The sequence below is a fragment of the Herpailurus yagouaroundi genome, unplaced genomic scaffold (assembly GCF_014898765.1).
Source record: "Herpailurus yagouaroundi ecotype Mexico unplaced genomic scaffold, PumYag 201, whole genome shotgun sequence".
Taxonomy (NCBI): domain Eukaryota; kingdom Metazoa; phylum Chordata; class Mammalia; order Carnivora; family Felidae; genus Herpailurus; species Herpailurus yagouaroundi.
The window spans coordinates 853,690-880,773 of record NW_024412432.1 but is presented as its reverse complement, the minus strand read 5'-3'; the positions used below and the strand labels follow the sequence as shown (position 1 = coordinate 880,773).

At 37.6% G+C, this 27,084-nt stretch overlaps 1 long non-coding RNA gene across 1 annotated transcript; it reads right to left on the bottom strand.

The window, feature by feature from the left end:
• LOC121014171 (uncharacterized) lies at window positions 1-27,079 on the bottom strand. Its single transcript, XR_005783068.1, has 2 exons — window positions 26,942-27,079; window positions 1-1,157 (listed from the first exon to the last, which is right to left on the bottom strand). It is a non-coding gene; the product is annotated as an uncharacterized LOC121014171 (long non-coding RNA).
• Window positions 27,080-27,084: the final 5 nt, after the last annotated feature.

Sequence of the window (27,084 nt, the reverse complement as noted above, 5' to 3'; positions counted from 1 at the left end):
TTAACATCCAAGTAGGTCTTGTTTTGAACAGATAGATACTACACGGGAGTTGTTTTCTTGGCTCCCTAGAATTAAAGAAATTCAAGTACCCTATGACATTCTATTTATTTGAGGGTGGCTTATCTGAATGTCAAACTAAGACTGAAGTGCCAGGAAGTTCACTTACATCATTTCATTTTCTTTCAACTACAAATTTAGTGTTTAGACTGGAAATTCTAACAAAATGCATATGATTCCAATAAATGAGGGAAAAATATAATAAGTACAGATAATTACACTGTTTAAGCATTTTCACATTTTACAAACAGAATTTTATGCTTTTGTTAGTATAACATTGTTAAGAAAGTATATAATTACAGTTTGTAAATTTGCAGAAATGTCTCACATTCTTGGGAATAGGAAATCCATACACTTAGTACACACACTGAAATTATTTTATTTTTTTAACGTTTATTTATTTTTGAGAGAGAGCACAGGCGGGGTAGGGCCAGAGAGAGGGGAGGATACAAAATCCAAAGTAGGCTGCAGGTTCTGAGCTATTAGCACAGAGCCGGATTCAGGGCTCAAACTCACCAACTCTTGCAAACTGTGGGGTTGTCTCTCTTTCTTGACCTGAGGCAAAGTCTGACACTTAACCTTGCTCTCACACATCGAAATTTTAAACCCTGTTTATATTTTCTTTTTAGGTCATGTTTAGGTAGTGACAGAAAAGTGGTCTTTCTACGATATTTGTTTTCATGTGTGGCACTTCTCTTGAGTAATTTGACTCTTACTGACATTTAATAAACTAATCTCTAAGATCTGAGAAATTGGCCATAAGAAATGTAGTTCAGTTTGCTTGGTTGATTGGTTAGTTTATTGTTCACTGTTTGACCATTGATCATAAAATTTTAGAGCTTAAAAGCACTTTAGACAATATTTGGTCCAAGGCTGCCATTTCACAGTGAGGACATGGGAACCCACAGAAGTGACAGTGCAGGGCTGGAGTGGATACTGAAACATTCTTCAAGATTCCAGTTGTCTTTCCTTGACTTGTCTGAGCTTAGAAAACAGATGCATCTGGTTATAATCTTGAGCATTATGGGCAGCACAGTGAAAAGCAAAAGAACTAGGGAAGAAGTTCTCCAAAATATTCCTTTGTCCTAGGTAGATTCACCCTGAAAAGAATACAATTATAGAAGATTTTTTTAGATGTATATTTTAGTTAAGTCATACTCTGAAAATTTGAAATCTTACCCTAAAATTAGTAGAAACTGGTCCATAGATACATTACATTACAATTTCAAAGGATAGAAGACCTGGCTGTCTCAGTCCCTAGAGCATGATGTGACCTTTGATTTCAGGGTTGTAAATTGGAGTTCCATGTTGGATGTAGAGAGCACTTAAAAATAAATATTTTTTTAAAAATGTTTATTTCGGGGCGCCTGGGTGGCTCAGTCGGTTGGGCGTCGGACTTCAGCTCAGGTCACGATCTCGCGGTCCGTGAGTTCGAGCCCGGCGTCGGGCTCTGGGCTGATGGCTCAGAGCCTGGAGCCTGGTTCCAATTCTGTGTCTCCCTCTCTCTCTGCCCCTCCCCCGTTCATGCTCTGTCTCTGTCTGTCTCAAAAATAAATAAATGTTAAAAAAAAAATTAAAAAAAAAAAAGTTTATTTATTTTGAGAGAGAGCCAGGGAGGTGCAGAGAGGGAGAGAGAGAGAATCAGAAGCAGGCTCGGTGCTGTCAGCATAGAGCCCAGCGCAGGGCTCAATCCCACAAACTGTGAATCAGGACCCAAGCCAAAACCAAGAGTCCCTCAATGACTGAGCCACCTAGGTACCACTAAAAGTAAAATCCTAAAAAAAAAAAACAAAACTTTTTTTCAAATGACAGTAAGTTTCAATTTCAAATAATAAGTGAATTACAGCTTTAATTATGTGAAGATAAGTAATTTTCTTTAAGGTCAAATTTCCATAAAGCTAAAGGGTTTAGGTGGCAGGTATATGGGAAAATAGACACTGAAGTCTTCACTAGCATATTTAAAAAGACTGGTTTAGTGGCACCTGACTGAGTCCATAGAGCATGCGATTCTTGATCTTGGGGTTGTAAATTCAATCCGTATGTTGGGTGTAGAGATCACTTAAAAATAAAATCTTAAAAATAAATAAAATTTAAAAATAAAATGTTTTTTTTAATTTATTTATTTTTGAAAGACAGAGAGCATGAGCAGGGGAGGGGCAGAGAGAGAAAGGGAGAGAGAGAGAATCCCAAGCAGGCTTCATGCTGTCAGCATAGAGCACAGTGTGGGGGCTTGATCCTACCAACTGTGAGATCATGACCTAAGCTGAAACCAAGAATCAGACATTTAACCGAATGAACCACTCAGGTGCCCCTAAAATAAAATCTTTAAAAAAAAAGTTGATTTTATTTCATTGGATATTTTGGTAATCTCAGCATTAATCTGAAATCCTCCATATTCCTGACCCTGAGACTGAAAATCTCTTAGAATTGTAAAAAGGGGAGAAAATGAATATTTAGAAAGCTACTACCACATGCTGGACACAGTGCTAGGGGTTTAGATGCCCTGTTAGATATTATTGTTTTTATTTTGTGGATGAGGAATCCCTCATTTGACAGGGCAAAGCAGTTATCCCAGGTCCTGCAGTGAGTTTGGTTTGAAAACCCAGGGCTCTTTCTTGGGGCCAACACCATTCTTCACAGGTTGAGGACAGAGTTTGGAGGGATCTTTCCTTGCAGATAGGTTTTGAAATAACCTGTAAAGTTGTATAAATGTCATACATTTTTATTAAATTTGGGGACCTCAGACCACATACTACCATTACAGATTTTTAAAACATTATTCCTGATGTTAATTTGTTTTTTTATTATGTACACTTCCTCCCACACAATAACAACAGCGACAACAATAATAATAATGTCATGCTGGCGTGGAAGAGGCTAGAGAATGGTGAGAATTCTGGTTATATTGAGTCTTGAGATCAGAGAACGACTAAGGATGCTTTTACCCCAAAGACTAGGCCTGTGCCTAGGGCACTGACTGAGCAGTACCCAGCTCATTCTCTCTCTCACTTTACCTTTTGAAAAATGCTAGCATGCATTTGACAGACTGTCAGATGTTTAATGTATCAGTGGAGTAGAATTTAGTAATCTTGAGAGAAATGGAAAGAATGCATGAAGATCAGCACATCCATGCTCTCCTTGGCTAAATGTTTCTCCCAGGATGAAATGAATATACATGCTCATCCTCACCAGTGGCTTCTAAAATCTGGGTCTTACTTTGTGATAGGGTCTTTTTACCTCAAAGATTCTTGAGGTATTTTTCTTTTTCTTTGTTTTTATCCCAAATGAGCAAATAATGCATGTACATGTTATTGTATTTTTAAAAAATGTAAATAAAAAGCAGAAATACATACATAGTTGTATATATAAAATTCTTCTTCACCCTTATACCCCAATCCTACCCTACACCTTTAATAGTCTGTATTTAGATTTGAAAGAATTTTTAATAAATTGTTTCATAGTGTGCATATTGTTCTATGAACTGTTTTTTTTTCTTTTTTACTTAATACTGCATCCTGAACATTTTCCTTGTCTTTATAGCCAACTCCATTGACTCTAATGGCTGCACAGATTTCCCTTGTATGTTTTCCATAATTTATTTTCCTATGGATGGACACTTAGGTTGTAGTGGGGGGTATTATTACAAACAGCTCTGCATTGAATATCCTAACATATGTAAATCCACAGGAGGTGGATGAATCGAAGAGTGACCACCTTTTAAATTTTGATAGACACCAATAATATTTTAGAGTACTTTTTTCTGCACATCCTTGAGATCACTAGATATAATCAATATTTTTAAGTTTGAGAATAAAAAATAACAGCTTACTGTAATTTTCACTGCATTTCTCTCATCACTAGTAAAGCTGAACATATTATAAAGTGCTCAGTATATTTTCTAAGAATTTCTTATTCATGTTGTTTGCTCATGTCTCCATTTGTTTTCATTTTCTTTTAGATTGGTAAGAGTTGATTATATATTATAGATATCAGCTCTTCAGTCTTATTGATATTACTTAATCTTTGTCATATTGCTCTGTTCATGTTGCTGCACAAGTTGTATGTGTTTTAATGTCTGATCAATTTTACCAGTCCTTTTTTTTTTTTTAAGATTTTGTCATTTAAGTAATCTCTCCACCAACATGGTATTCGATCTCATGACCCCAAGATCAAGAGTTGCATGCTCCGCTGAACCAGCCAGGTGCCCCTTACCAGTCCTTTTTTTAAGGTTTCTAAGTATTGTACCTTATTTTTTGTGTCCCAATATTTTTAAAGTATTCTGTATTTTCTATTTCTTTTAGAGATGTTACTATATTTAGCTCTTTAATCCACCTGGAATTTATTTGGAGGATAGAGGATAAAGTAGGGATCTATTCTTTCCCAACACTTTTTTATCACATGGCACATCTTTTTCCCATTAATTTGAAATGCTACCCATAAATATTTACAGTTCTCATATATACTATGGCCTGATTCTAGTCTCCTTTCTTTTTTTATTTGAGAGAGACAGCACGCACACACATGCATAGGCACACACAGAGAGTGGGGAAGGGCAGAGAGAGAAGGAGAGAGAAAATCCCAAGCAGGCTCTGTGCTGTCAGCACTGAGATCATGACCCAAGCCAACACCTAGAGTCAGATAGATGCTTGACCAACTGAGCCACCCAGGCGCCCTGAGATTGTGTGCTTCTTGATGAACACAGCATCACCAATAAAATAGGAGAAAAATAGTTACCCTGAATCCAATCAAGTCTTGAGATCTGAGTTCAGCTTACAGGACATATAAGGGGGAGGAGGGAACAAATTAAATGACTTCTAAGAAAACAGTGTAACATGTGAGACTTTCTACAAAGTCTGTCTCTTAAACAGGTAAATGTCATGGGAAAAAAAACTGAGGTCAAGTGGATGAGAAGATGTGTGGTAAATGAAAAGAACCTTAAGAGCCATAAAACCAAATGCAATGCATAGTGTCTGGTCTGAACAAACCAGCTATAAATGACATGTTTTGGATAACTGGTGATATTTGAATATGGACTGGGCATTAGGTGATATTAAGGAAATATTGTTAAATGTTTGGGTTTTGATAATAATGCAATGATATAGAAGAATGGACTTATTCTAGTACTGTGGACTGAATCGTGCCCCACCCCTTCCCAGCCCAATTTATATGTTGAAGCCCTAACCTCTAATGTGATGGTCTTTGGGGATGGGGCCTTTGGGAGATAATTAGGTTTAGATGAGGTCAAGAGGGTGTGGCCTTCATATTTTGATTATCACTCATATAAGAAGTAGAAAAGAGATGGCTCTCTGTGCACCATATGAGGACACAGTTAGAAGGTGGCCATCTGCAAGCCAGGAAACAGAGTCCTCACAAGGAACCAAATCAGCCAGCGCCTTAATCTTAGACTTTCCAGGCTCCAGAACTGTGAAAAATAAATGTCTGTTGTTTAAACCACCCAGTCTCGGGGTGCCTGGCAGTCTCAGTCAGTAGAGCATGTGACTCTTGATCTCAGGGTTGTAAGTTTGAGCCCCACATTGGATGATTACTTAAAAATAAAATCTTTAAAAAAAAAAAAAAACTCAAAAAACCACCCAATCTATAAGACTTTGTTATAGCAGCTCAAGTCAACTGATAACTGAAGAATTTATGGATAAAGTATTTGAGTATAAAGCTTTAAAATGGTCTAGTAAGGAGGCACCTGGGTAGCTCAGTCAGCTGAGCATCCCACTCTTGATTTCAGCTCAGGTCGCAATCTCGTGGTTCATTTGGTCAAGCCCCACATCAGACTGTGTGCTTGCTGCACAGCACCTCCTTGGGATTCTCTCTCCCTCCCAACCTCCCACTTGTGCATTCTCTCTCTCTCTCTCTCTCTCTCTCTCTCTCTCACTCAAAATAAACAATTTTTAAAAGTAAATAAAAGTAAAATGGTTCAGTAAGTATATACTCTTTATCTCATTCTATCTATCCATTTACCTATGTATTTACCTATAAAACAACTATGGCAGAATGTTAAGAATTATTGAATCCAGGTAATGGTTATTTCTTTTTTTGTTGTCTTTCTACTTTCTTATGTTTAAAATTTTTCATAATCAAAGCCAATTTTTTCTCTATATTCTCTATATTTTCAAGATTTTTTTTTTTTTTAATTTTTGGGACAGAGAGAGACAGAGCATGAACGGGGGAGGGGCAGAGAGAGAGGGAGACACAGAATCGGAAACAGGCTCCAGGCTCTGAGCTGTCAGCACAGAGCCCAACGCGGGGCTTGAACTCACGAACCGCGAGATCATGACCTGAGCCAAAGTCAGACGCTTAACCGACTGAGCCACCCAGGCGCCCCTCAAGATTTTATTTTTAAGTAATCTTTACCATGCTCTACTGACTGAGCCAGCCATGTACCCCTATATTCTTACATATTTTAAAATTCTTTCTGTGATTTTGTCTGGGATAGTATTCAATTTCTAGATTAACTTGAAGAAAATTGATATATTTAAATATTGAATTTTTAAATAGGAATTTCTTAAAATACTGATTTTCTGTAATTAAAGGAAAAGGTATAAGAATACCTGGCTGGCCCAGTGGGAAGAGTGTGCGACTCTTCATCTTAGCGTCATGAGTTCAAGTCCCACATGGGGTATAGAGATTACTTAAATAAATTAAAACTTAAATATATATATATATATACATACATCTATATATACATATATGTATGTATATATGTATATATATGCATGTATATATGTGTGTGTATATATATATGTATATGTCTTTGAATTTATTTAAGTCCTTCAGTAAATAAACCATGACACATTTATTATGAGCATGATTTTGTGTATTGTTCCTGTATTTTACCACTGTTACTAGGAGAAGGTACAGCCTAATCCATAGGAATGCAAACTTTTTTTCGTTAAACATACACTTCCAGCTTCTTTTGTTCACAAGGGAGATAGTATTTTAAATTACTGTCCAGACTAATTTCAGTTCCTCCTCCTGGCTTCTTACAAGGCCCAGAGGCCTACTGGGGCAAAAGAAATTATACCTATTACTGTCTGACCAAAGCAGAAGCCACTACATCTGGGACACTTTCATTTCCACCAAGGCCCAACAGAACTTTGAAATTAAACTCTTTTCTTTATTTTAGTCTTGAGTTTTGGGCAGTGCAGTCTCTCATCACCTCATTTTTGTAAGTGTAAAGGAGGCTCTTATGAAGATTTATTAACCTTATGTTCACAGTAAGCTCTGGGGGTACCATAAGATTGTGATTTCAGCTATAGTAATTTCCTGCTGTATTTATTTCCAATGGGCTTTTAAAAATTTGAAATATAATAAACATGTTATAGAGGCAAAGATCTGGATGTTAGTTCAGTGAGTTTTAAAATTATATACCCCTGTATAACCACCACTCAAAACAAGATACAGAATCAATGATCCTTATAGAAGTACCATCCATGCAATCATAAGCATGATTCCCTGTGTCAAGCCCGTGTCCAGACAAACCCCCATGCCATTCCAATCCATCTGCCACCCTTCCCTTGCCCCTGCTTGCTGCTCTCCACCTCTGACATCCCTTTGGCACTATACCTCAAGTTTCTGAACCTTCCCTCCCACCCAACATGACTGAATGGGATCGGCTCTGCTGGCTCAGGTCTTGGTCCTCTTCCTCAGACATAACTGGGATACAGAATTCGCAGACCCAAGCTGTCCCTGAGTTTGGCCCTTTCTCCTGGCTGCACCCCACCAGGCCTCCTCCCAGGGGGGCTTGGTAGCGGTAGGAGAGAGTGTGCTTCATGTAGGAATCAGCAGAGATAATCAGGTAATGTGAAGCAGCTAATAGCCTCCTTCACCTTCACTACACACATTTATCTTTCCAATTGTTGCAGGACAAGAAAGACATCCTTTGTCTGACTCTGCCCTTATCCACACAGTTAGAAGTAAATTAAAGGCATCAATTTCAAGTCACTTCTGTAGCTGTAAAAGTGTAAAAGCAATTTATTCTCTATCTCCTGTTGTGACTGGGAGAATATTCCCTGCAAAGACTTTGGAAGAGAACTGGCTACCAATTCCAATATATTGGGTGATTTTTCTGTCTTTTTGCTACAAATTTTCCTGTCTATGAGGAGGTCCTAGCCTAGTCTTGGTTCTCCCTCTCACACACTATTTTCCATAGGAGTAGGGAGGGCAGAAAAGAGTAAACACATAGATCTATAGGTTTGGATTTTGTTTGTTTGTTTAAGTTTATTTTGATTTTTTTAAAATTTTTTTAACGTTTATTTATTTTTGAGAGAGAGAGAGAGAGAGAGAGAGCATGAACAGGGGAGGGTCAGAGAAAGAGGGAGACACAGAATCTGAAACAGGCTCCAGGCTCTGAGCTGTCAGCACAGAGCCTGACGCAGGGCTCAAACCTACGGACCCGTGAGATCATGACCTGAGCCGAAGTCGGATGCTTAACCGACTGAGCCACCCAGGCGCCCCTATTTTGAGAGAGAGAGCGAGCACGCGCAAGCAGTGGAGGGACAGAGGGAGAATCCCAAGCAGACTTTGTTTGCACTGTCAGTGCAGCTCCTGACACAGGGCTCGAACTGTGAGATCATGACCTGAGCTGAAATTAAGAGTCAGATGCTCAACTGACTGAGCCACCCAGGCAACCCTCACAGATCTATAGTTTTTAATTCTTATATGGTAGGAGGTTTTCACTATCATTTTTTCCCTCTTCAGTGATACTAGAGCACAAATCAACAGATTAAGTTGGATTCTCCATTAACTTCATTGTTAAATGCAGATTCAAGTGAGTAGTGAATTGCTTTATCCAAAGTTAGGGGCTTTGCAAAGACAAAAACAGCTGAAATGACCCATAACATAGGCAATCAGCTTCTAGAAATTGTCCATAAAAGTGAGTTGTCATTTAATAATATTTCTGGAAAGAAAAATTATGTTTTCACATTTAATAGCTTAATTTTTTTTAGCTTATGCATTATCAAATATATTAAAAAGAACATGTTTCTGACTTAAATCTAGCTGCCAAAATAACGTTAAAATGTATTTGGAAAATCCAAGTGAAGATGGGCGCCTGGGTGGCTCAGTTGGTTAAGCATCCGACTTCAGCTCAGGTCATGATCTCGCAGTTTGCTAGTTCGAGCCCTGCATCAGGCTCTGTGCTAACAGCTCAGAGCCTGGAGCCTGCTTCAGATTCTGTGTCTGCCCCTCCCATGCTCATGCTCTGTCTCTCTCTGTCTCTCTCTGTCTCTCAAAAGTAAACGTGTAAAAAAAAAAAAAGAAAAGAAAAGAAAAGAAACTCCAAGTGAAGAGTTTGCAGATCAAACTTGTCTTTTGGACACCATGTTCATTTTCTGGACCGTGCTCCACCCTGCTCCATAGTAAACTTTCAAGATGGTAAATCTGATCATATTTTATCAACTAAAATGTTCTCACAGCCCCTTGCCCCATTTAGAGAGTCTTGAATTCATCTTCTGGACCATCCTACACATTTATATGAGAGTCATCTTTATTATTATTTTATTTTAGTTTGAAAATGTCAAACCTACAAGTTAATCTAGGGGGGAACCATCTGAGAAAATGTTACAGACATCATGACCTCTATCTCCTAAAAACAGGAACATTTTCCTACATAACCATAATGTCATTGTCAAATTCAGGAAACTTAACATTCCTTGACAATACAATTATCAAATGTTTAGTTCATCTTCACAATTCACCAATTGTCCTAATAATGTCCTTTATAGCATTGGTTTTCCCTGACCCAGGAAGCAATCCTTTTTCTAACAATTAGGCTCAGGGTGTGTACTTTTGCAGGAGTTTTCTACTGTGATGGTGCATCCTTGCTGTGTCAGGTAAGGAGGCCCAGGATGACAGTTCTGGGTAATTAATGAACTTTGATCACTGGGTTCATTAAGGTGTTGCCTGCCAATTTTTCCCACTATAAAGGTATAACTTTTCCCTTTGTAATTAATAATTTGTGGGGAGATAGTTTAAGACCACAAACTTCCACCCAGTGATTTAGTACACATTGAGGATTCTGAATCAGTTGTTACTATAATGGTACAGATAGTGACTTTCTAATTATGTTCTACATTTATTTATTGGCTTTCTATAGAAAGAGGAGCTTTATTTTCTCTCCTGTGTATGTATGTATGCATTTATGTATGTGTGCATGCATGTATGCATGCATGTGTATCTATGTGTGTATGCATGTATGCATGCATGTAAGTAGGTGGATAGATTATGGATTTACTTCTAGTTTTCTATAATGGATTATAATCCCTTAGTGTCACTATGTATTTTGATGCTCCAATTGTCTCAGATTTGACTAGTGGGTAGCACTTCATATTAGCTTCTGTGTCCTTTTGACATGTCCCCATCAATTTTTTAGTGCTTTCTTACTTTCTGGCACAAGATTTTCAGGGTTTAACTTGTCCTTTCCCTGCCCTGGAGTCAGTTATTCCTCCAAGAAGGTCTAGCTGTCTTTACTGGGTCATAGTATTTATTATTTTAAAAAATTTTTTAATGTTTATTTACTTTTGAGAGAGAGACAGCATGAGCAGGGGAGGGGCAGAGAGAGAGGGAGACACAGAATTGGAAGCAGGCTCCAGGCTCTGAGCTATCAGCACAGAGCCCAACACAGGGCTCAAACTCATGAACTTTGAGATCATGACCTGAGCCGAAGTCGGACACTTAACCCACTGAGCCACCCAGGTGCCCCTGGTCACAGTATTTAAAAAACACTCAAGGCCTCTGAGAACTGATTCTAGTCTCCTCTACAAAATCTCCTGCGATTTCTTCACTGCCTTGTATGCTCTGCCACATACCCTCTCAGAGTCCCCAAAGTGCCATACTCCCCCATACTCTTGCATTTGCCCATGCTGTAGCATCTTCCTGGAGGCCCTTACCACCACTTTTCTGTGTGGCTAATTCTTAAACGCTTTTTCACAACTATTTAAGTGTTAGCTGATGTGTGGTCTTCTCTGACTGCCTTTGAATCCCAGCCTGACCTGTGCTCCTGGTAGCACTCTCTGTCACATGGTAGGAAAATGGCATCTCATTTGTTTTGTTTGGTTTGGTTTGGTTTGGTTTGGTTTTGAAGTAGCATTTCAGGGTGCCTGAGTGGCTCAGTTAAGCATCCAACTCTTGATTTCGGCTTAGGTCATGATCTCATAGTCGTGAGATGGAGCACCCCATTGGGCTCTGTGCTGGGCATGGAGCCTGCTTAAGATTCTCTCTCTCTTCCCTTTGCCCCTTCCCTGCTTGTGCACTCTCTCCCTCAAAAAAATAAAATATAGTAAAATAAATAGCATTTATTTTTTTAAGTAATATCTACACCCAATGTGGGGGCTCAAACTCACAACCCTGAGATCAAGTGTTGCATACAGTACCAGCTAGGCCAGCCAGGTGCCCCATCTCATTGTTTTAATTTATATTTGCCTGATTATCACTGTAAGTATATTTGATTTCTGTGTGGGAAATAGAAAATAATACTGTTCAAGAAAACAAGAGAACTGGCATTATAAGGCAATGAGGTTTCTATTCTTTGTTGCACTGTTTTTAGTTGAGTCTTCTGTAACCAATTAGTATTAACTAATCTAGAGAAGGTTATAATGCAAGACAATTTGATTATTACTTATAAAAATAACTTCATTAAATAGATAATATATCCACCTCAAAATTCAATATTTTATGTATCCAGATATAGTCTATGCATATTCAAGCACATATCTGTTATTAAATACTCTGTGAGTGGTTCACTTTTATATCTTAAAACAAAATGACATAAGAAAACTTACAGAATGAATTTTATAGTTTTTAATGGAGATATGTGTGATTACAATGCAGCCCATAGATTCTAACTCAATATTAGAATAATTTCTCAACATTAATAAATGAATACATTTTCTTTCCTTAAAGAAGTGGCAGAAAGATACTTTATTTATCTTTGGTCACAGGTCTCTCTGCCAGAATGGTTCTGGTACTATATTTTAATTTTCCTAACTACGCAACATACATGGATCATTGTTTCTAATATGTTTTTTTCACTGAGGCATAATCCACAGAACATTATATTAGTTTCAGATGTAAATGTAATGATTCAATATTTGTATATATTGCAAAATCATCACAATAAGCCCAATTAACACCTGTCACCATATATAGTTACAAAATGTGTTTTTCTTGTGATGAGAACTTTCAAGATTTACTCTCCTAGCTACTTTTTTTTTTTTAATTTTTTTTCAACGTTTATTTATTTTTTGGGGGGACAGAGAGAGACAGAGCATGAACGGGGAAGGGGCAGAGAGAGAGGGAGACACAGAATCAGAAACAGGCTCCAGGCTCTGAGCCATCAGCCCAGAGCCCGACGCGGGGCTCGAACTCACGGACCGCGAGATCGTGACCTGGCTGAAGTCGGTCGCCTAACCGACTGCACCACCCAGGCGCCCCTCTCCTAGCTACTTTCAAATATGCAGTAAGGTATTATTAATTAGAGGGGTGCCTGGGTGGCTCAGTTGGTTAAGCATCCCACTCTTGGTTTCGGCTCAGGTCATGATCTCATGGTTGGTGAGTATGAGCCCCAAAGTGGGCACTGTTACTGCGGATCCTGCTTGGGATTCTCTCTCTCTACCTCTCAGGCTCTGTCTCTCTCCCTCTCAAAAATAAATAAACTTAAAAAAAAAAGGTATTATTAACTGGAGTCATCATGCTGTACATTACATTCCCATGACTTATTTATTTTATAAACAGAAATTGTATTTTTTTACTCCCTTCACCCATTTTGCCTATCCATGCCACAGGCAACCAGTAGTCTACTCTCTATATTCATGAGCTTGGTTTTATTTTGTTTTCATATTCTACATATAAGTGAAATCAGACATATTTATCTTTTCTTATCTAACCTATTTTACTTACTTTAATGTCCTCAAGATCCATCCATGTCAACAGGAAATGGCAAGATTTCATTCTTTTCATGGCTAAGTAATATTCATTTGTGTGTGTGTGTGTGTATGTGTGTGTGTCTTGTGTATACATATATATGTATACATACATGTATATTCACACAACACACACACACACACACACACACACACACATATGTATACATTTTCTTTATCCATCCATCGATGGACACTTAGACTGCTCCCATGTCTTGACTATTGTAAATAATGCTTCAGTGAGCATGAAGGTGCAGATATCTTTTTGAGTTACTGTTTTCACTTTTTTTTTTGGATAAATATTCAGAAGTGCAATTGGTGGATCTTTTGGTAGCTCTACTTATAGTATTTTGAAGAACCTCCGTATTGTTTTCCATAGTGGCTGCACCAATTTACATTCCCACCAACAGTACACCAGAGTTCCCTTTTCTCCACATCCTTGTCAACACTTGTTATTTATCGTCTTTTTGATTTTAGCCATTCTGACAGGTGTGAGGTGATACCTCATTGTGGTTTTGATTTGCATTTCCCTGATGATTAGTTATTTGATCGTCTCTTCATGTACCCATTGTCTATCTGTTTGTCATCTTTGGAAAAATGTCTCCAGTACATTATTTATTAGTTATTTATTTAAAAATTTTTATTTTTAAGTTATCTCTATATCCAGTGTGCCACTTAAACTTATGATCCTGAGATCAAGAGTCACATGCTCTACCAACTGAAACAGCTAGGTGCCCCTTCAATACATTTTTGAAAGCATTTTCTTTTGCTTTGTTTTCCCCTTGTGTGGCACACAGTATTAATTCACAGGAGGGCCTCATACTTGCCTATATAGACATGACCAACAAAATCTCAAAATCTGAGCTTTCAGTCTACAAAAAGGGAGAGGAAAGTATGGGTTTAAGCAGAAGAAGTGATGAACTGCATATGAGACATGTATGCATGTTGCTTGGAATTATGAGGCTATTTATTTACATCAAGTTAGTAAATACATTCATATATGGCATTTTAAGTCCTTAGGAGTCAAAGTCTGGAAATGTCAGTGATTACAGGCTGCTCTCAGATTAAAGTTAAATAACAGTGCTGGAATGATTTCTAAAGAAACCTTAAAAGTATTCTGAGTGCTTACCTATTTTTAAAAATGGCATTGTAAGAAGATTGGCGTGATATTAAAAATAATTTTCTAGAAACAAGTTTTACTTCCATAAGAGCTATGATCAAATACCTCATCATGATGAATAAGGCTAATTACACTTGTGGTCCTTGTGAGCTGCTTTTAAAAATTCATGTGCAAAACTCCCAGCACTCCAGTCTCCTGCCTTCCCCTCCAAGACCTTCAAATCACTGTGAGGTTTTCTGCACCCTGCAGAGGCCTGTTTATCATTTACTACCCTATTTTGTTACTTTCCCTGATGTTCTTCCTGCCCTCCCTAAATATATTCTGAATGATTAAAGGCAAAGATTCTGCTGTTTCTTTCCTTTAAATCTTCCACAATACCTAACATATAATAGGCCCTGGAAAACATCTTTTCCCTGATGATCAGACCGCATCACCTGTAAGAGAGTACTGCAGCACAGATCCCAAACAAGAAAGACACCCCTGTGTTGCTATTCTAGGCAGGAACTGAATGTACAGCTTAGTAAACCTACATGTTTTAAAGATGTAGACAATGCTTTTCTACTTTCTTTGCATAAATGTAAAACTGTCGATTGCCCTCTCTTTCAACATTTAGGCTATAAAGGCAATTATCAGGGAATAATGTAAGGCCAACCCAATTAATACATCTACAAAATAGGCTAAATACATTTGTGTGTGTGTGTGTGTGTGTAAACACAGACACATATATATTCACTTTTCAAAGTACTATACACCATTTAAGAATACAAAAGGTATAAAGAATGACACAACAGATACCCATGTACCCACTATATCACCTAAGAAATGAAATTTTGAGGGCACCTGGCTAGCTCAGTTGGTGGAACATGCAACTCTTTTTTTTTTTTTTAATTTTTAATGTTTACTTATTTTTGAGAGAGAGAGAGACAGAGCATGAGTGGGGGAGGGACAGAGAGAGAGGAGACACAGACTCTGAAGCAGGCTCCAGGCTCTGAGCTGTCAGCACAGAGCCTGACGCGGGGCTTGAACTCCTGAATGAGGAGATCATGACCTGAGCTGAAGTCGGATGCTCAACTGACTGAGCCACCCAGGCGCCCCCTTTTTTTAAAAATTTTTAGTTTTGGGAGATAGAGGATGAGCAGGGGAGGGGCAGAGAGAGAAGGAGACACAGAATCCGAAGCGGGGTCCAGGCTCTGAGCTGTCAGCACAGAGCCCAATGCGGGGTTCGGACTCACAAACCGAACCACAAGATCATGACCTGAGTTGAAGTCGGATGCTTAACTGACATAGCCACCCAGGTGTTCCAAGGAACATGCAACTCTTGACCTCAGGGTTGTAAGTTGAGTCCCATATTAGGTGTAGAGATGACTTACAAATAAAATCTTTACAAAAAATTAATATAGTTTTTTAAAAAAATAAAATTTTGCTAACTCAGCCAAACCCCCTTTCTGTGCCACTCTAATAATCACTTCCACCTTTATCTCCCCAAAGATATTTATTCTCCTTAATTTACTATTTATGATTGCCTTGCATTTTTTTAAGACTGTAAGACATATGTAAGTATCCTTAATATATATTTCTTAAAACATTATGCCACAATTAATTCATCATCCTGGTAATAGACATTTAGGATGTTACCAATTTATAGCTATGCCAAGCAATGTTGTTGTAGATATATTTGTGCATTTTATCTGTTTTATAGAAGACTGGCTCTAGAGCTATACATGTTTTCCATTTTCCTAGGTATTGCCAAATTGCTCCACAAATTGTTTTTCCAGTTTATGTTTTATCAGTGTACCCGTATCCTCAACACTTGGTATTGTCATACTTTTTATTTTTGCCAAATTCCTGAGTATAAAATGGTATATTATTGTGGATTTAGTTTATTAGTGAAGTTGGAAAATTTTTTCATATATTTATTCACCATTTATGAGATTTTTCCCTATGAATTTGTAGTTGTGTACTAAAGAATGTGATCTTTCCACAAAAGAGGTCTGGCCTTTGCCCTTAGCTTCTTAATCTCCAAACCCTTGGAATGTCACTGCTGACAGGAATGTCTTTGCCTGAGGTCATACCACACAATCTGATGATATTGTGATTTGAAAAACAGTGGCTTACAAATATTGCACTACTGTATTTCTCTTTTCCTGTGGTAATTAGATATCCCAGGACCACTTATTTACTGTATTCTTTCTCCAGTTATCTGTAGCGTGTGTCAAGTGTCTATATATGTTTGTCTGTTTCTGAGCTTTCCATTCTATTACATTCCTCTCTCTATATATGCCCTTCCAGTTTCACACAATCTTTTAATTGCTATGACTTAATTCTGCATTTTGATTTCTCATAGAAGGAGCCACTTCTTGACTCTTGTTTTTTAGGAATGTCTTAGCTTTTGTTCCTCTACATAAATTTTAGAATGAGCATTTCAAGTTCCATGAAAAACTTGGTAAAGATTCTGTTAGGAATCTGTAGACCACTTTGGAAACAGCTAACATTTTTAGAATAATGAGAATTCTTCTCCATGAATATATTATCTCTGGATTTATCAAATCTTTAAAAAAATTCTTTAATAAAGATACAGTAAAACCTTGGATTGGGAGTAACTTGTTCTGTGAGTGTTTTGCAGGATGAGCAAATGTTTCTGATAAATTTCAACTTGATAAACCAGTGATGTCTTGCAATACAAGTAGTATGTGTTGCCACATGAACACAACTGAGCCAATGGTTCTTGAAATTTGCTTTAATATTCAAGTGCTTTGGATTACGAGCATGTTTCTAGAACAAATTATGCTAGCAAACCTAGGTTTCACTGTACAATTTTCTTGTAAAGGTTTAACATGTTGGATTTATTCCTGGGTCCCTTATACGTTTTATTGCTCTTATAGATGTTTTAAAAAACATTTTAATATTTATTTTTGAGAGAGAGAGAGAGACCAAGTGTGAGCGGGGAGGGGCAGAGAGAGAGGGAGACACAGAATCTGAAGCAGGGTCCAGGCTCTGAGCTGTCAACACAGAGCTGGATGCAGAGCTCTAACCCACAAACCGTGAGATCACGTGACCTGAGCCGAGTTGCAGGCTTTACCAACTGAGCCACTGAGGCGCCCCTATAAATGATTTTAAAATCAGTTTTCCTGTTCATAATTAAGGGCTTGTCGCAACTCAAACTAAATTGAATATTGATATCACATCCAGCAACTTATTAAGAATTTGTCTTTTTTTTTTTTTTTTAGAGAAATAACCCAATTTATTTTTTTTAACGTTTATTTTTTTTTATTTTTGAGACAGAGAGAGCATGAACAGGGGAGGGTTAGAGAGAGAGGGAGACACAGAATCTGAAACAGACTCCAGGCTCTGAGCTGTCAGCACAAAGCCCGACGTGGGGCTCGAACTCATGGACGACGAGATCATGACCTGAGCCGAAGTCGGATGCTTAACCGAATGAGCCACCCAGGTGCCCCAAGAATTTGTCTTTAGATTAGTTTTGTTTTTCTACATAGACAGTCATGGCATATATAATAAATGAGAGAGTTTTAGTTCTTCTTTTCTAAATCTTATACCTTTATTTGTTAGTTTTGTTGTGGTTTTGCACTGGCTAGAACTCTGGTATAATGTCAAAAGCTAGCAGTAATAGTGGGCACCCTCATCATATTCCTTTTTTCAAAGGAAGAGTTATAGTATTTTTCCATTAAATATAATAAACGTTGAAGGTTTTTGGCAGACAGTTTTTATCAGATTGAGGAAATTGTCTTTAATTCCTAGATTGCTTAAAAAATTTTTTTAAGTATAAACAGATGCTAAATTTTATCATATGTTTTTTCTGTTTCTTTGAAATAACTATGCATTTTTTTCTTCCTTGAATGTGTTAATATGGTGAATTATTTTAATTTTTACTGTAAAATAAAATTTGCATTTCTGGGATAGACCCTACTTTACTGTGGTAAATTAAATATTTTACATATTGTTTGATTCTGTTTGCCAATATACAACTTAGGAATTTTTCATTTATTTATGGCAGAGTCCAATCTATAATTTTCCATTCTTATATCATCCTACTCTGATTGAAGTAAAACAAGGTAAAATTAGCCTCATTTTCTCTTCTCAGAAAGTTTGTATAAGATTGGAAGTGTTGGGGCTCCTGGATGGCTCAGTTAGTTGAGTGGCTGACATTTGACTGGCTCAGGTCATGTTCTCACAGTTGGTGAGTTCAAGCCCTGCGTCAGGCTCTTGAACTGATAGTACAGAGCCTGCTTGAGATTATCTTTCTCTCCCTCTCTCTCTGCTCCTCTCCCACTCGTTCACTCTCTCTCAAAATAAATAAACTTAAAAAAAAAAAAAGATTGCAAGTGTCTTTACTTCCTTAAAAATTTGATTTAAAAAAATGGTAGAATTCAAATTCTTACTAAACCTTCTTCATCTGGGTGTTTTCTTTGTGGGAAGGAACTGCTGATCTTCAACTACTGATTCAATTTTAAATGGTTATAGGGGCGCCTGGGTGGCTCAGTCAGTTAAATGTCTGACTTTGGCTCAGGTCATGGTCCTATAGTTTGTGGGTTAGAGCCTCCAGTCAGGCTCTGTGCTGACAGCTCAGAGAGTGGAGCCTGCTTCGGATTCTGTGTTTCCCTCTCTCTCTGTCCCTCCCCTGTTCATGCTCTGTCTCTCTCTCAGAAACAAATAAATGTTAATAAATAAATAAATAAATAAATAAATAAATAAATAAAAGTCTAGGGGCACATGGGTGGCCCATTGGTTGAGCCTCAGACTCTTGGTTTTGGCTCAGGTCATTCATGGTCTCATGGTTCGTAGGATTGAGCCCTGCATGGTGCTCCTCGCTGACAGCACAGGGCCTGTTTGGAATTCTCTCTCCCTTTCTCCTTCCCCTCCCCCATGCACTTGCGCTCCCGCTCGCGCGCTCTCTCTCTCTATAAAAATAAACCTAAAAAAATCACTTCCTTTAAAAAAGAGTTGTAAGGCTATATAGGTATTCTATTTTTAAAGACTTTTATTTATTTATTTTAATTTTTTTTTTAACGTTTATTTTTGAGACAGAGAGAGACACAGCATGAACGGGGGAGGGGCAGAGAGAGAGGGAGACACAGAATCGGAAGCAGGCTCCAGGCTCCGAGCCATCAGCCCAGAGCACGACGCGGGGCTCGAACTCGCGGACCGCTAGATCACGACCTGAGCTGAAGTCGGACACTTAACCGACTGAGCCACCCAGGCGCCCCTTAAAGACTTTTAAAAGTTATTTAAAGTTATTTAAATAAAACATTCTTTTTATCTAAATTTTCAAGTTTATTAGCATAAAGTTCAGAGTGTTTTTAATCTCTGCTATCTTTGTAGTTGTCCCTTTTTTATTTCTAATATTTGTACCTTCGTTTTCCTTCAACAGCTTTGCCACAGGTTTGTCTACTTTATTAGCAAATTTAGCCTATGGAGTTGCCCTATTGTATCTCTGTCTGATATTTAATCAATTGCCACTCCTTACTTAGCTCCTTTCATTGTTTTTCATATGGGTTTAGTTTGTTGCTTTCTTAACTTCTTAACGTTGAACACTTAGTCTATTAATTTCTAGCCCTTTTTTTTCTTTTCTAATATGAGAGTTTAGGGGTATAAATTTACATTAAAATACCATTTTTTAAGAATTCCACAAGTTATTGTCACTATTCAATTCTAATTCTTCACATCTATCACATTTTCTTTGTCCCATGAAGTTTTAGCGTTTTCTTTTAATTAAAAATGACTAGGGGTGCCTGGGTGGCTCAGTAGGTTAAGGGTCTGACTCTTGATCTCAGCTCAGGACTTGATCTCAGCCTTGTGAGCTAAGGCCCCATGTTGGGCTTCATGCTGGGCTTGGAGACTACTTAAAAAAAATGTCTACAAGGGTGCCTGGGTGGCTCAGTCGGTTAAGTATCTGTGGCTCAGGTCATGATCTCATAGTTCATGAGTTTGAGCCTTATGTCAGGCTCTGCGCTAACAGCTCAGAGCCTGGAGGCCGCCTTGGATTCTGTGCCTCCGTCTCTCTCTGCCCCTCCCCCGCTCATGTTCTGTGTCTCTCTCAAAAATAAACATTCAAAAAAATTTTTTAAAAATGTCTACAGAGGGTTTGGTTTGATTTTGGTATTGATTTCTAATATAGTTACATTGTGGGTTTTTTTGTGTGTGAGCCTGGGTACACGTGGGGAGGGAGAGGGAGGGAAACAGCAGAGAGGAGAGAAAGAGGAAGAATCCCAAGCAGGTTTTGAGCTATCAGACTGGAGCCCCACGCAGGGCTTGATCTCACAAACTGTGAGATCATAACCTGAGCCGAAATCAAGAGTCACGAGGCACCCCAAATACAGTTGTATTGTGATACCTATAGAACATGGTTTGTATAAACTTGAATTTTTTAATTTATTGAGCTATACTTTAAGGATAATATATGGTTAATGTTTCATGTGTTCTTAAGATAGGATTTTTATTTTTAACCTATTGTTTTACATTTGTTCATTAAATCAATTTATTATTTGCATTATTCAACTATTCTTTATTCTTACTATTATTTTATTTGTTTCATCCATCAATGAAGATCATCAATAAGGTGGCCATATAATTTATGGTCCAAACAACATTTGAGAGTGAAAAAAGATGTGAAAATAATTGTTTATTAATAAAAATTAAATATACATAAAAATAAAATAATTTATTGAAACACTTATTGACTGACAATTGTTTCAATGTTAAGGGACATCTAAAATTGTTCTATTCAAAAACTATTTTATTTTAGTGTATTCTTTTTTTTTTTAAGTTTATTTTATTTTGAGAGAGAGACAGACAGAGAGAGAGAGAAAGCAGGGAAGGGACGGGGGCAGGGAACAGAGGATCTGAAGCAAGCTCTGTGCTGACAGTAGGGAGCCTGATGTGGGGCTCAAACTCACAAACTGTGAGATCATGATGCAAGCCAAAGTCGGATGCTTAACTTACTAAGCCACCCAGGCAGCCTTTTCTTTTTTTTTAGAGGAGAGAAAGAGCATGAGCAGGGGAGAGGGGTAGAGAGAGAGATCATCTTAAGCAGGCTCCATGCTCAGCACAGAGCCTAAGCCTAATGTAGGGCCTGATCCCATGAGCCTGGGATCATGACCTGAGCTGAAATCAAGAGTCCGATGTTCAACCTAATGAGCCACCCAGATGCCCCCCAAAAATATTTTAAAAATACTTTCTAAAAATTCTAAATTATACATATTTATATACTTCAGTCCATTTCTAAGCTGAGTCTGTCTCTAATGCCAAGTCATTGGTATTTTTCTGAAAACTATTTTTTAAATATTGTTTTATTTTTAATTTAAATTATTTTTAATTTCATTTAAATAAAATTCTCTGCAACCTTCTCTAATGTTGGATTTTATAGTTAATTGACTTGGAATTGTAGACCTCTTCATTTGATTTTTCTCTGTAGTCCACATTTCAAATGGAAAATATACTGTCTCTTTAGGTACTGAAGTACCTGGAAAACTCCAGAAAAATATTGTTAAATGGAGGGTATTTAAAGGCCATTTTTTAAAATGTTTATTTTTTAGAGAGAGACAGGGAGGGGCAGGGAGACAGAGAGAGAGGGAGACACAGAATCCGAAACAAGCTCCAGGCTCTGAGCTGTGAGCACAGAGCCTGATGAGGGGCTTGAACTCATGAACTGTGAGATCATGACTTGAGCCAAAGTTGGATGCTTAACTGACTGAGCCACCCAGGCGCCCCTAAAGTCCATTTTTTTTGATACCAAAAAATATTACAGCCCTAACATTTTCAAATATGTACTGTCTTTTGCTTCCACTCAGTAACTTTCTTCAACACATAATTTTTACAAGATAAAACTCATCAAATAAATTCTCCACTTAAAATTCTTTTGAATGTTTTACCATATTTTTATGGTAAATAATCAGAGGCCATTTTGTTCCTTTTTTTTTTTTTCCATTTCATTATTATTTTTTTTAAAGTTAGCTCTATACCCAATGTGGAGCTTGAACTCGTGACCCTGAGATCAAGAGTGGCATGCTCTACCAACTGAGCCAACCAGGTGCCCCTCCATTTCATTCGTTCATAATTAAATCTTATTCTATTTGAGTTTTCAATTATTTATTCTGTTTAGTTTCCTTCTCATTTAAAAGCCAGATTTCAATGTCTTCCTATTTGTAAGGTTTGTTTTCAATCATATGATTTGCTAAAAGTTCAAAATGAAAGTTTTTTGGCACACCATTCATTAAATAAACTCACTAAAGATTTCCAACTTAAACAATAGAAATCAAAACATGTAAGGACCCATTCACAAAAAAAGAAAAAAATACCCACAATCAGGACAACACAGGTTGATTTACAAAACTGTTCTTTAACACTCCAAATGTTTCTAATGTCTGCTCAATAGTGGACTTTGTTGTTGAAAGTCCAGGCTGGCCTTGCTTTTTTTTTTTTTTTTTTTAATTATTTAACATCAGCTGCTCATAGATATGTTTTCTTTTGGTTATTATGTGTATACATGTTTAAAAATTGGTAAATTTTGTCAAAACTACAATGAGGTACCACTTTATACCCATAAGAATGGCTATTATAAAAAAAAAACAAGAGGGGTGCCTGGGTGGTTTGGTTGAGCAGCTGACTTCTGCTCAGGTCATGATCCCATGGCTTGTGAGTTCGAGCCCTGCATGGGGCTCTGTGCTGACAGCTCAGAGCCTGGAGTCTGCTTCAGATTCTGTGTCTCCCTCTCTCTCTGCTCCTCCCCTGCGCGCACTGTCTCTCTCTCAAAAATAAATAAACATTGAAAGAAATTTAAAAACTAGAAACAAATGCTGGTGAGGATATAGAGAAATTGGAACCCTTGTACATTGCTGGTGGGAACATAAAATGGTGCAGCTTCTGTGGAAAACAGTATGGCAGTTCCTTAAACACAGAATGCCTCTATTATCCAGCAATTTCACTTCCGGATATATACACAAAAGAATTGAAAGAAAGGAATCAAACATATTTGTATACCAAGGTTGACAGCAACATTATTCACAATAGCCCAAAAGTAGAAATAACCTAAATGTCCACTGAGGGATGAATGGATAAATAAAATGTATATACATACAATAGAATATAATTTAGCCTTAAAAAGGAATGAAGTTCTGGTACATGCTACAACATGGATGAACCTTGAGGACTTTATGCTAAGTGAAATCAGATAGACATAAAATGATAAATATTGTATGACTCCATAAATTTACAGAGGCAGAAAGCAGAACAGTGATTACCAGGGGCTATGGGCAGGGAGCAATGAGAGTTATTTAATGGGTACAGAGTTTCAGTATGAGATGATGACAAAATTCTGGAGATGGGTAGTGGTGATGATTACATAACACTATGAGTATACTTAATGTTATGAACTGTAGATTTTAAATTTTTTTTTCAACGTTTATTTATTTTTGGGACAGAGAGAGACAGAGCATGAACGGGGAAGGGGCAGAGAGAGAGGGAGACACAGAATCAGAAACAGGCTCCAGGCTCTGAGCCATCAGCCCAGAGCCTGACGCGGGGCTCGAACTCATGGACCGCGAGATCGTGACCTGGCTGAAGTCGGACGCTTAACCCACTGCGCCACCCAGGCGCCCCATGAACTGTAGATTTTAAAAATGGTTAAGATGGTAAGTTTTTATGTATATTTTATCACAATAAAAAATGTTTTAAAAAATTTAATAAATTTTCACAACTATAATATTTATTTTGACTGACAGCTTGGACACTCTTTTATATATATATATCACAACCAAGTTCCAAGTACACTGTGCTCCATAGATTTCATAATTTAGTATGAACATTGTTTTTATCACAGTATATAATCATTTAGATTTATATAATACTGATATAAAACTGGCATCTGGGAACTGTTTTCAAAGTTTTCTGCTAATAGAGCTAATATATGAATAGCTGCCATTCCACTTTTTATACGGGTACAAGAAAACTTGGAAGTGAAAATGAGCAAAATTAATTTAAAAGGACTCTGTTCTAAATTAAAACTAGGTGTGCATGAATGTCTCAGTTGGTAGAGCATGCAACCCTTGATCTCAGGGTTGTGAGTTCAAGCCCCATGTTGGGCATGGAGTCTACTCAAAAAAAATAAATGAAAAATAAATGTTCACAAAATGATGTGTAAATGTACCTTCTGTAACTGTACATCTTTAATTATTTTCTAGAACACTCCTCTTAAAATAACTGGTAACTTTGGAGTAGATGATGTTTCTTCTTTAGAAAGCTTGTCTCCAAGTTTCACATGGTCCATGTTATCACTCTGGCCCCACTGGTAGATGGTAACATAAATAAGCATTTTATGCTGGTTACTAGCTTATCATCAATCTTCTTGAGAAACAAAAGTATCTGGTTTTTAAACATGCAGTCCGTTAAGAAAAAATTTTTTTAGTAAAAAAATTAAAAAAAAATTTTTTTTAACGTTTATTTATTTTTGAGACAGAGAGAGACAGAGCATGAACAGGGGAGGGGCAGAGAGAGAGGGAGACACAGAATCAGAAACAGGCTCCAGGCTCTGAGCTGTCAGCACACAGCCCGACGCGGGGCTCAAACCCACGGACCATGAGATCATGATCTGAGCCGAAGTCGGACGCTTAACCGACCAAGCCACGCAGGTGCCCCAGTAAAAAAAATGTTTTAAAAGGGGTGCTTAGGTGGCTCAGTCGGTTAAGCATGTGACTTCGGCTCAGGTCATGATCTGTTTGTGGGTTCGAGCCCCACATTGGGCTCTGTGTTGACAGCTCAGAGCCTGGAGCCTGCTTCAAATTCTGTCTCCCTCTTTCTCTGCCCCTCCCCTTGCTCGTGCTGTCTCTCAAAATTAAATGTCAAAAAAAATTTTTTAAACATGTACGTTCATGTTATTAAAATTCTTGTTGCCCCAGTAGTTCACTGCAGGAGCCTTACAACACACTTCCTCACTGGGATCCTTGGTCTATGGATGGATCTGACTGCAATGCAGCTGTAGCTTTTAGAAGTCCCAGGAAGTCCCAGGTCTCAGGCTTAGGTCTCAGGCACTACTTTAGGCAGTGGTCTTAGTCTTAACTCTCTACTACACAAAGCCTTTGAGTTGGCCAAAGAACATTCCTGGATGAGCACAAACTTCAGGGCAGCCCATGGCTTCAAGGCATGTTTCTGCTTCTGGCCCTGATGGTTTCCTCACTTTCTTATTAAAAGTTAATTTAAGGGGTGCCTGGGTGGCTCAGTCGGTTGAGCGTCCGACTTCAGCTCAGGTCACGATTTCACGGTTTGTGAGTTCGAGCCCCGTGTCAGGCTCTGGGCTGATGGCTCAGAGCCTGGAGCCTGCTTCCGATTCTGTATCTCCCTCTCTCTCTGCCCCTCCCCCATTCATGCTCTGTCTCTCTCTGTCTCTAAAATAAATAAACATTAAAAAAAAATTTTTTTAAAAAGTTAATTTAAAAAAAAGAAAAAAGATGTTTCTTCTCTGTGAAATGGGCATGATGGGGATGTCAATTCTATAGAGCACTATGTAAAGCACTTGGAACACTATTTGGCAAATAATTAGCACCATAACAGGGCTAGATGGTATTCTTTTAACAGTAATTTCTATGTATTTATTATAGGAAGGTTTTCAAAATTTGGAGTCTAGTATATTATTGGGTATGCAGCATGTTTACATATTTCACAGTAACTACCAGAAATATTTTTTGTTTTAAATATGTTTGTTTGGATCAGCAATTTACCACTGCACTGTATTTATGTAACTGAACCTCCCTGAAGCCACATAAAGAACATTTGTGTATCTTAGAAAAATGTGGTGTAAGTTTATAAATATATAAATTTTTGTGTAAGCTCTGATTCAGCAGTTTTAAGTGTAAAATCAGCAAAGGGATCTGGGTCACCAGTCTTCCCTTACTATAAAAAATAGCACAAAATTGCTTAATTTTAAATGTCATGAGGAATTTTGTTTTTATTGGTTAAAAACATGATTGTTTAATGTATATATACATGAATGTACATTAAAGTATTTGGATATTTAAAATATATTTTGTGTGTGACCTCATATGCTTGATATAAAAGTTTATAAGTTCAAAGCAGTGTATATTTGCTACTAATTACCAAGATTTTGATCTTGCTCTACTTTTTTCATCAGAATTTCTGGGACACTTCCCAAGTAAACCTATTAACATTCTAGAAAAATAAAAGATAACAGTACACTAAATAAAAGCAATTTGGCAAGCAAACCAGTGTACATTTAAGTTACAAAGTTTTTAGTTTAAACAATTCTTAAAATTCTTTCAAAAAGCATATTGAACCATATTTTAAATACATATATTAAATATATAAAACATTGTTTTTCTCCTTTTACTCTTTCCACCACCACCCCCCCCCCCCCCCTCCCCGCACCAAATCCTAGTGAAATGGATACCGTGTGTGTGGTACAAGGTGCTTTGAACACAGGCTATACAGGTTTGGTTTGCAATATTTCCTCTAAGTAAAGCAATGTGGATGGAAACATGTAGACAGTTGCATTTATATGCAACTTTGTGAAGCTTCCTATATAGGAATATATTCTTCATATAATTTTTAAATAACTTTTCCTGGCTAAAAAAATGAATCATGCTCATTATAGAAAGTTAGGAGATAAAGGAAAATATGGAAAAGGAAATAAAGATACTGTAATCCTACCATATAGAGGTACCTACTGGCAATAACCTGGTGTGTTTATATACTGTCTTTTTTCCTAAGTATGCAAAAATATAAACATATACATAAAAATATGATTACATTATTTACAGGATTTGACATCCTGCTTTTTCACTGGATAAAATGGTCCTGAGTTGCTTACCTTTCCCTTTATATGTTCTTCATAAGAATTAGGGCCGATAGGGTCGCCTGGGTGGCGCAGTCGGTTAAGCATCCGACTTCAGCCAGGTCATGATCTCGCGGTCTGTGAGTTCGAGCCCCGCATCAGGCTCTGGGCTGATGGCT